General features: G+C 55.0%; 1 protein-coding gene and 1 long non-coding RNA gene across 3 annotated transcripts in view; one reads left to right on the plus strand and one right to left on the minus strand.

Annotated features, from left to right (window-relative positions):
• The window catches only part of TNFAIP8L1 (TNF alpha induced protein 8 like 1), a 6520-nt gene extending 3906 nt beyond the window's left edge, over positions 1 to 2614 (minus strand). Inside the window, exon 1 of the mRNA XM_003213315.4 lies at positions 2467 to 2614. The gene's annotated coding sequence lies outside the window, so the exon portion shown is untranslated. The remainder of the gene's footprint in view (positions 1 to 2466) is intronic.
• Positions 2615 to 2731: 117 nt separating this feature from the next.
• Positions 2732 to 8680, plus strand: LOC109363748. Of its 2 annotated transcripts, none has more exons than XR_002109582.2 (3): positions 2732 to 2947; positions 7515 to 7615; positions 8491 to 8680. It is a non-coding gene; the product is annotated as an uncharacterized LOC109363748 (long non-coding RNA). The 2 variants fall into 2 exon arrangements; XR_002109581.2 differs by lacking the exon at positions 8491 to 8680 and adding an exon at positions 8046 to 8283.
• The last annotated feature ends 1192 nt before the right edge of the window (positions 8681 to 9872 follow it).

Consider the following 9872-nt stretch of genomic DNA (forward strand, 5'->3'; position numbering starts at 1 on the left):
CCCCACTGCCACTCAGGGAGATGCAGGCACTGTGCCACACTGCTGCTCTGCTCCCCATTGCCACCCCTATCACTTTCCTCTGCCAACCACCAAGTGCCCAACCAACATTAATAAATTAAAACTCATCGCTGCACCAGATCACAGGAGAAGGGCCAGAGCTGCTGGGGTGTAACCGGAGCCTGACCCCAGCCACATGCTGGGTGGCACAGAAGGAAGCCAGCACCTCTGGTTGTCACTGCTCTGTGTGTGTGTTGTCATGGGTGCACACAGCCCTGCAGGGACATGTGTGCAGAGCAGAATGAGGCCAGAGGGGAAGCACCTTGCAGCACAGGGGAAACCTTATGACCCAACAGGGTGAGCAGGAGCATGGTGAGGGGACAAAGAACACTGTGGGATGAACCCTGAGCCCTACGCACTGCCTCACTTGGTTGCTCCGTGGCCCTGCTCTGCTGTTCTGGGACTCATTGTTGAGTTCTGGGCCATGATTCCCTTTCCCTGGGCCGTGCAGCAGCAACACAGCAGTGCTCAGAGCAGCTCCAGCACTGCTCACAGCCCCCATGCCATCCTGCTGGTGGCTGTGCTGGGGTCAAGGAGCACAAGCCCAGATCCTCAGCAGCAGCAAAAAAAAGGGAAGAGTCTACGCAAGATGGCAAAATGCCTTTGGGAGGTTTTTGAGCTTTTATAACCTGAAATTCCTCCAAGAAAAAGTGTCTTGCCGGAGGAAAAAGTGTCTTGCCCATTCCTGCAGCACAGCAGAGTGGCGCACACAGGGCACAATCACCTTGGTGACAAGGGGCCAAAGGCAGCACAGAAGGCCTGAGGGATGAAGAGAGCCAGACCACAGGCAGAGTCACTGCAGCACCCTGCACACATCCATCTCTGCTCATCCTGGTGCCCCCTGCCACCCAGTGGGACATAAGCCAGGAACATTGCAACAAGCTCCTTTGCAACAAGCCCAGCATCCCCGAGCAGCCTGCAGGGCTGGGAAACACCTGACTTGACCCCAGATCTGAATGGGCACCTGGGAACTCCAGTGTGCCCAGCAGTTCCAACATGCCCATGCATGGAGCTGGGTGAGGGGCTTCCACTACCAGCCCAGCCTCAGGCATGGGAGGGGAGAGGGGTCCTGCAGTTCTCCCTTCCCTGGGATGTGGCCATGGACGCTGTGTGGGAACAACTGCTGGCACCTGGAGGGGGCCCTTGGGGAAAGCACCTCTGTGCCATGCTTGGAGATCTGGTGGTGTCATCATGCCCAGCGGCTCAACCGCTGCAGCATGAGGAGAAGGAGGAAGGGGTTATTTTGGAGCATCCATCTCACCTTCTATTTCCTCCTTCCCTTATCAGGCAGCCAACAATCGCTCTCTCCTGTGGCAACTTCCTTTCTCCCTCACCAGGAGGAGACAGAGGCTCAGGAGAGCGATGGGGAAGTGCAAAGCAGAGGGGGAAGCAGCAGTGCCGAGGCTGCACAGCACAGTGCATACTTCCTGCCCCTGGAAGGATGCAGCAAGGGCAAAGCTAAGCAAAGTTTTGCAGATAGACTTTATCCTGATGGAGACAGTCCTGTAACGGGACCACTGCTGCAGCCTTCCTCCAGCAGTGCCGTTTGTTTGGGTCACAACACAATGTTTGCAGCACTCTAAAAACTTCTTGGTGTGCTCTGCAGTAGTCAAGATGGTTGCATCTCACACCAGGGCGGAATCCTCCCAGCCTCAGGGGTCCATCTGTGGTGCTTGGGGGGGGGCTCCAGGCCCCTGGGAGCTGTGGTGCCCCGCAAGTCCCCCACATGTGCAGGTTGGGGCTGCCATGGAGCGAGAGCCATGTTGGGCACCGTGGCCCTGTTTGCGCAGCTCGGAACAGCACATCACATCCTTCCTGGAGCCGCTTCTCCGCTTCCCTTTGCAGACCCTGGTTCGGCTCCCCCAGGCTGCAGAAACCCAAACGCCCCCCGCTATGCAGGAAGATGGGGATCAAAGTATATTTCTTCAGCAGCTGCAGTGAACCCCTCTCCTCTTTGCCGTTGTCCCACATTTTACCCAGAGGGGAAGCCGAGGCAGAGCCCCACACAAGACCCAGCTGCCCCATCAACACGTCCCACGAAACCGTGCCGCACCGTGGCCCTCAGACCCACACTCGTGCCCTGGGACCCCTGCGGGACACCCTGCTTCCCGCACTTTGCCAGCACATAGTCCCGGGGCAGCCCGGAGCCGCTCAGTTCTCCCGGCGCAGAGTTCCATCCCCCTCCCACCCCCACCGCTTTCAGAGCCCTCGGAGGCGCTTCTCCCACCCGGACAGGGGGAGCTGCCGCCGTTGCCGCCGCCGTTGCCCCCCAGAGCCGCCCAGTGCACCTCAGAGCACCCCAGTGAGACCCCCAGTGCACAGAGCCGCGGTTCGGTAGAATCTCTCCGCACGCAGCCCCCCGCGGGGCCGGAAAACAGGGACAGCGAGCCCCGCGCCCGCAGCCCTTACCTGTACCGGAGCCACAGGGCTCCTCCGGCGGGACGGGGTGTTTATTTTCCCGGGGCCTCTTCGTGCCCGGCCACAGCGGCGCTGTACCTGTATCCCGTACGCCGCCGTGCCCGGTGCCCCCGGGCTGCTCCGGACCGAGAGGGGCCGAGCGCGGCTGCAGCGGGGGCGGTGCGCACCGGCGGTGCTGGCCAATGGTGACGCGGGGCTTGCTACGAAGCTGCCAATAGGAGCGGGACAGGGGGAGTACCGAGGGGCGGGCTTCCCTCTCGCCCGGGGGACATCGGCACCGGGACGGGTGACCCTTCCCTGATGTGCTGCGGGACTGACCAGCCCCGGCTGGAGCCCGGCAGTCGGGTACCCGAGGGCAGCTCCAGCCACTGCTGTCGTTCCGGTGCCGCTGAGCTGCTGCCCAGTAGCGCCGAGAAAAGCCGCCCCTGGGCGGCGAGGAAATCCAACGCGCAGTGGCCGTGCTCCGACCAAGGTGGGGGTGAGGGAGGGGTCCTCTGCCTCCACTCAGTGTGGTGCCGCCCACTCTGAGAGGCTCTTGGGGGGCCCTGGAGGGCTCTAAGGGGCACTGCTGGGCACCTGGGGGCTCTGAGGGACACTGGAAGGCTCTGAGGGGCGCTCGGCAACTCTGGAGGTTACTGGGGGGGCAATGAGGAGCTCTGAATTGCATTGGGGGGTCTCTCATGGGCTCTGAGGGGCATGGGGGCTCTGGGGTGTATTGGGGGCTCTGAGAGGCACTGGGGGACTTTGGGGTGTATTGGGGGCTCTGAGACACACTGGGGGCCCTAGGAGGCACTGCGGTGCCTTGGGGGGGCTCTAAGGGGTACTGGTGGGCACTGGGGGACTCTGAGAAGCACTGGGGAGCACTGAGGGACTCTGAGGGGCATTGGGGGGCTCTGAGGAGCTCTGGGGAGAACTGGGAGGGCTTGGGGAGAATTGGAGAGAAGTGGGTGGCTCTGAGGGGCACTGGGGAGCACTGGGGTGCTCTGAGTGGCACTGGGGGGTTCTGAGCGGCACTGGGGTGCTCTGAGGGGCACTGGGGGCATTGAGGGGCTCATTGTGGCACTATGGAACACTGTGGAACTGGAGCTCTGGGGGGTGCTGGGGGGCGCTGGGAGTCTGGGGACCATTGTGTGGCGCTGGGGGGTTCTGAGGGGCCCTGGGGGGCCCTGGGGGACTTGGTTGGGCTCTGGGGACTCTGAGGGGCCACTTTTCTCCCCAAAATATGGCATTTTCTCCCAGAAATGCCACTTTTCTCCCAACATACAACATTTTCCCCCAAACATCAATTTTCTCGTGGTCCCCGGTCTCTGCTGTCACCGTGTGGCAAATGTGCAGAACTGCATGCGTGGTGATGTGCCGGGAGCCCTGCATGTGTGGTGCTGTAAAGACAAAAGCGCATGCGTACAGGTGTGCCAAGAAAGGCGCATGCGTAGTGCTGTGCCCAACCTTGCATATGCGTAGTGTTGTGTCAATGCAAACGCATGCGTAGTGCTGTGTTCCTTCTGGCGCAGGTGTAGAGGCGTGCCGGGATGGCGCATGCGTAGTCGTGCGTCAAAACTACCGAGTCGTACTGGTCTTTCCAGAGCCGAGCATGCGTAGTACCGTAATGAAAATGGAGCATGCGTAGTGCTGTATCCAATTAGCAGCATGAGCAGAAGTAGTAGTAATATTATTATACCAGAACTGGCGCATGCGTAGTACTGTGCCGGACGTGGCACAAACGTAGTGTTGTGGCAGAAGTGGTGCACGCATACTGGTTTGTCGACAACAGCACGTGCTTTGTACTTTGGGCGCTGGCTTTTGGGCTTTTTTGGGGCGGTCTGGGGGTCCATGCGGCTTACATCAAGGTACGGTGCAATGAGTCATACTGCTCAGAGTCTGAATTTGGGGCGTTTGGGCTTTTTGTTGTCATAGCAGGAATCCATCTGGGCCCTGGATTTGGAGTTTGGAGACAGGTTTGGGGCCAGATGCAGGGATTGGGGCTGAGGTGTGGGGCGACCAGGTTCTCAGTACCCCACACATTCCAGCAGGAGGTGGAAGATACAACAGCGTTGTGCGAGCAGCTTCCATGTCCTCATGGTGATGGCAGCGTTCTGCAGGCAGGGACTGCTGCAGCAGCGCTTGTGAGTGTGACCTGCAGCCCCATAGCGACTCCCAGCCCCGTAGCACCCCATGCCCTACCTGGACTCCCAGTTCCCATAGTGAACCCCAGCTCCACCTTGACCCCCATGGCTGACAGCCCCTCCCCAGCCCAGCTTCACAGTGTGGGAGTGGCACAATGAGAAGCTGTGAGGCTCACCCCACAGGTGTGGGGCAACCAGGCCAGGGGGCAGTGTGTGGGGCAGAAGAATGAAGGCATTGAGGTTGGGGTAGAGGGCACCATGTAGTGGAACAGAATTTGGGAGAAAGGAGAGTAGGGGGGGAATGGGGGCAATGAGGGGGAATTGTGGGGAGGAGCTGTGAGATCAGTGGGGTAAATCAAGTGAGAGCTGTGGTCAGTGGAGTTAAAGCCAGTTGGTAGCCAGTCACAAGTGGTGTCCCCCAGAACTCAGTACTAGGGCCACTCCTATTTAACATCTTTATCAATGATCTTGATGAGGGTATTGAGTGCACCCTCAGTAAGTTCACAGACAACACCAAGTTGGGAAGGAGTGTTGATCTGCCAGAGGGTAGAAAGGCACTACAGAGGGAGCTGGACAGACTGGATCAATGGGTTGAGGCTGAGGAATGGTGTGGTGAGCAGCACTAGGGAAGTAATCTTGCCCCTGTACTTGGCTCTGGTGAGGCCCCACCTAGAGAACTGTGTTCAGTTTTGGGCGACTCAATACAGAAGTGATATTGAGGTGCTGGAGCAGGTCCAAAAAAGGGCAACAAGGCTTGCTTCACAAGCCCTTCAAGCTTGGAAAATATGCCCTATGAGGAGCAACTGAAGGAACTGGGGCTGTTTAGGCTGTGGAAGAGGAGGCTGAGGGGAGACCTGATTGCTCTCTTCCAATACCTAAAAGGTGATTGCAGTGAGAGCGGGGTTGGCCTATTCTCACTGCTGACAAGTGATAGGACGAGGGTCTTTTCCAATTGCAGTCGTGTGTGTTTGGTGCCGCAGGCAGCAAGGCGCATGCGCGCAGGTACGCGGAAGTGGTGTACGTACGTTCTTGTCGCTCTGTGCAGTGAATCCTCCAAGCTTTGTTATGGTTAGTCCTCCAGGCAACAGCGCGCATGCGCCAGAAAACTCAACTAGCATTCAAATTCACAGCGCCTTAGGTGCAGGCGAGCAGTCGATTCTTGGACCACTGGCTCAGCAATGGTTTTCTCTCTTGCAGTCGGCCGTGCTCCTTGTCTGTTTCATCAGACAATTTGAACTCATGCCTGCCTTGGGAACAGGCGATTCTGGCTCCCAGCGGCCCTTGCACCTGTCACATGCATAATAAGGAGTCGGAAACGACGCATGTGTACTCGAAACTAGCATGCGAAATGATCGGTGCACGTTGCTGCACACACAGTGCAGTGCCAAGTGAGGCTCATGCGCGTTGCCGTCCCGGGGCTGGCGCATGAGTAGAACTTTCTTGAGACAGGCACGTGCGCAGTGCAGTGCCGATTGTGGCGCATGCGCAGTGCAGTATACAGGCTGGGACACATGCAGCGCAGTCCCGAGACTTGCACATGTGCAGTGCCGTGCTGACGCTTGGGCATGCATAGTGCTGTGCCGAGAGTGGCGTATGCGTACTGCTTTTTTTGAGGCTTGCGCATGCACAATGGGATGAGTGGCACATGCGTAGTGCGGTGTGGAGGGCAGTGGTTGTGCAGTGCAGCGTATAGGCTTGGGCATGCATAATGCTGTGCTGAGAGTAGCGCATACGTAGTACGGTGTGGAGAGTGGCGCTTGTGCAGTGCTGTGTATAGGCTCGGGCATGCGTAGTGCTGTGCCGAGTGGCACATGCGTAGCACCTAACCGATACCGACACATGCGCAGTTCTGTGCCAGGGCTGGCGCTGCTGCACGCCGGTACCACGACAGCGAATCTCTGAGCTGCTCGTGTCCCACTGCCGCTGAGAGGGCTTTTAAACAGCTGGGAGACGTTGCAGGGCTGGGGGTGGAAGGGGACGTTTACTAGATCACCAGGGTGGCGAGCGAGTTGGATGCCGCGAGGCGCTGAGGGGCAGCTGTGAGCTGAACCGGTCCATTCCTGGGTGGGCTCGGGCATAAAATGGCGGAAATAGATGAGGGACATTCTGAATTAGAAGGGGGAGAATATCACTGAGCCATCAGTCCAAGAATTGACTGCTTGCCCGTACTCGTAGTGGTTTGTGGAAACAATTGCTATCTTTAATTTGATGGGCGCATGTTCGCTATTGCCTGGAGGACTGATCATCATAGAGAGCAGCAGATTAGCTGCGCAGAGTGGGTTAAACGCCACTTCCGCATGTGTAGGTGCATGAGTTATGCTACTGGCAGGACTCAGTGGCAGACAACAGCAGTTTCCGTGCATTGGCCACGAGGTGGCAGCAGAGACCGTATTTTGGGGGAAAAACAGGTATTTCGGCGAGGAAAAGCCATATTTTTTGGAGAAAACAGGTATTTCTGGGAGAAAATTTTATATTTTTGTGGAGAAATTTGCACAACAGTGTCTGAAAACCGCAGGCCTTATTTTGAACTGGAGCGGTCTTCTCTGGTCATGAATACCCTGGGAGCTGCAGTTATTCTGCTCTTATATCCCTTCATGTAGGAAGTTTTCAATCCACTGGGCTGGATTATTTCCTTTTAACTTGCCTGTGCTTGATAAGATCTTATGATGAGGAATACCGATAGCAGAACTATAAAACCATGACAGAGGGGCTGGGGGGGGCTCTGAGGGGCACTTTTGAGCTCTTGGGGGGACCACGGTTCTGAATGGGCCCCCACCACCACTCCCTTCCCATCTCCTTTGAGCCGCACCGCTCTCTCCTTGTGGAGCTTTGGGGCTCCTTTCCCCTCCCATCGCTTTCCCTGCACGTTTTCCTGGCTGTGTTCTCCTATTCCCATTGTTTCTTACCTTTCTTTAGGTCCTGCTTTTCATTCCAGGATCTCCAACCTTACAGAGGAAATGGGGTTCATCTCAGAAGGTGACGATCACCTTCAGCTTTAAGCTTCTTATTTCAGTCAGGTGGGTCCTAAAGCAGAGCTGTTGGTGGAAGTGTCAGAGAAGGAGTTAGAAGCACTGCACGTCTCATTAGGAAAGTGAATTAATTACACTGATTGATTCTCAAGGTGGTATTTGAGCCATGGAAGCAGCGATGGGCTTTAATAGCCTTCAGTGCTCCCTGCACGGAGGCATCCCTGAGGGGTTCTGATGGGTGAGGTGCACCCGCTGTGCCCAGACCCCCATTGCAGGGTGCACAATTAACAAACATACAGTTTGCAGAGTGGCGTTGTTAGAACAGTATTTTACAGGTTTCATAGTTAGAAAGATTACTGCAATAGTAAGTAATTGACAATCAAAAATAAATGAAATGCCCACCCGTGTCCTAGGCTTGCAGTAGAAAACTCCAGAGGGAAGGACCTCCAGAAAGAGATTGTGACACAGTTATCTCTAGATCTGAGTCCGTGACAGGGGCACAAACCCAGTAGATAAAAGAGAGAAGAAAAAAACTATCCTATATATCAACAGCACAGCCAGCCCCAGCCCCGTGACCAATGAGACAAGGTATGTGGTGGGTTGTGCACTCCAGGGGAGGGGGAGAGAGTAGGGAGATGCAGATGGGTCTAACAAAAAATAAAGCAATGGTAGTGATCTGAGATGGAACAGTAACTTAATAAATCCAACTGTGGGAATCAAATGTTGTTTCTGCATTAGAATTGGATAATATATATATTTTATTTCATGATTTCTGCTGTCATAGTTCTTTTTGGTAGTCTTTCTGCTTAACTTGGGGAAGATCTCTGATAGTTTACGTCACTTACCGTCTACATAACCCTTCCCAGGGACGCACGCTCTGTATATAGGTGTATATATGTATATTTTGTCATACACACTGCAAGAATATCCTGCACGAGATCAAACCAGAGAACAAGTCATGGGATGCCCGAGGAAGCTCCTGAAGAGACATGGGAAGGCCTAGCATCATCCCCCACCCCGGTGCTCCTTGTTTAATGAAGACTTGGAAGCAAATCACCGTATCAATACGACAAGAAGAGCACTGAGACATCTTGGAAACAACAGGATGGCGACTGACTGACACCAGATAACAAACAAATTAACAAGTAAATAACAAATGTAAATCCTCTGATAAGATTGTGAACCTGGAGTACCCAGCCAGTGGGGAAACAGGGGGGGCGGGGACGCAAGGGGGAGAAGACAGGGTATAAAGGCTGTCATGTTGTGTCCATAGGCACGCTCCTGCTTGCGGGACGCCCGCCATTGCAATCGCGAATAAAATCTGCTTTTATCGGAGATACCATCCTGACAAAATTATTTGGATATTTCCAACACAACCAAATAAAATGAGAGAGAAACAGAGCATCAAATAGGAGTTCCTACACAGGAGAAGCACGTACCTTTTTCTCTGCTTTGATCCAGCCAGGAGATCCACCTTCCCTCCTCTGTACTCCAGGTCCTCCAGGAATGCTGCTCCTTTCCTCCTATCTGAGAACCCAAACAGCCCATAATGGCAGTCCAAGGAGCAGAACACAAACTCTTTAACTTGCTTTATGTAATGTTCTGATGTGGAACACTGACAACAAAAGTCACAAAAGTACAGCAGAGATCCTTCCTCAGTAACATCCAGCCCTTAAATGGGGTCGAGGAGAAGTGCAGCCAGGTTCCACCCTTCCATTCACACAGCTGAATTGCCTTCAGCTGTGCTCCTACAGCTGACTCAGCTCTTGCCTCAGGTGATCAATCAGTGGTTCAGGCCCTGACTCAACAGCTCCCACTCACAGAACCATAAAGTGACAGATGTGTGTCACTGGGAGCTGTGGGTGTGCAAACAGCACTCGCTGCATTCCTAGCAGTGATTCCAGCCCTCTGCTGTCTGGGCTGCTCACACAGATATCAGCATCTGCTGTGCCAGCACTAAGATCTGTGCTCTGTTAGAAGAGTCACTATATAATCAATGAATATTAAGATATTACAATTACAAAATAAACAGAAGAGTTAGGCAAAACAGAATTATAATAATGAAAAGAGAATAGAAAGAAAGCTTACCCTTATCCCGGGCTCACTCACCAAACTCCAGCAGAGTGGATCTCCAGCAGAGATCCTTCCCCACTGGTGGCCAGCCCTTAAATGTGTCCAGGAGAGGTGCAGCCAGGCTCCGCCCCTTCCTGCAGCACGGGTGAATTGCCTTCACCTGTGCTCATTGCTGACTCATTGCTCGCCTCAGGTGATCAATCAGAGGTTCAGGCCATGACTCAGCAGTTCC

This window comes from Meleagris gallopavo, chromosome 30, assembly GCF_000146605.3.
Source record: "Meleagris gallopavo isolate NT-WF06-2002-E0010 breed Aviagen turkey brand Nicholas breeding stock chromosome 30, Turkey_5.1, whole genome shotgun sequence".
In the NCBI taxonomy this organism is placed as follows: domain Eukaryota; kingdom Metazoa; phylum Chordata; class Aves; order Galliformes; family Phasianidae; genus Meleagris; species Meleagris gallopavo.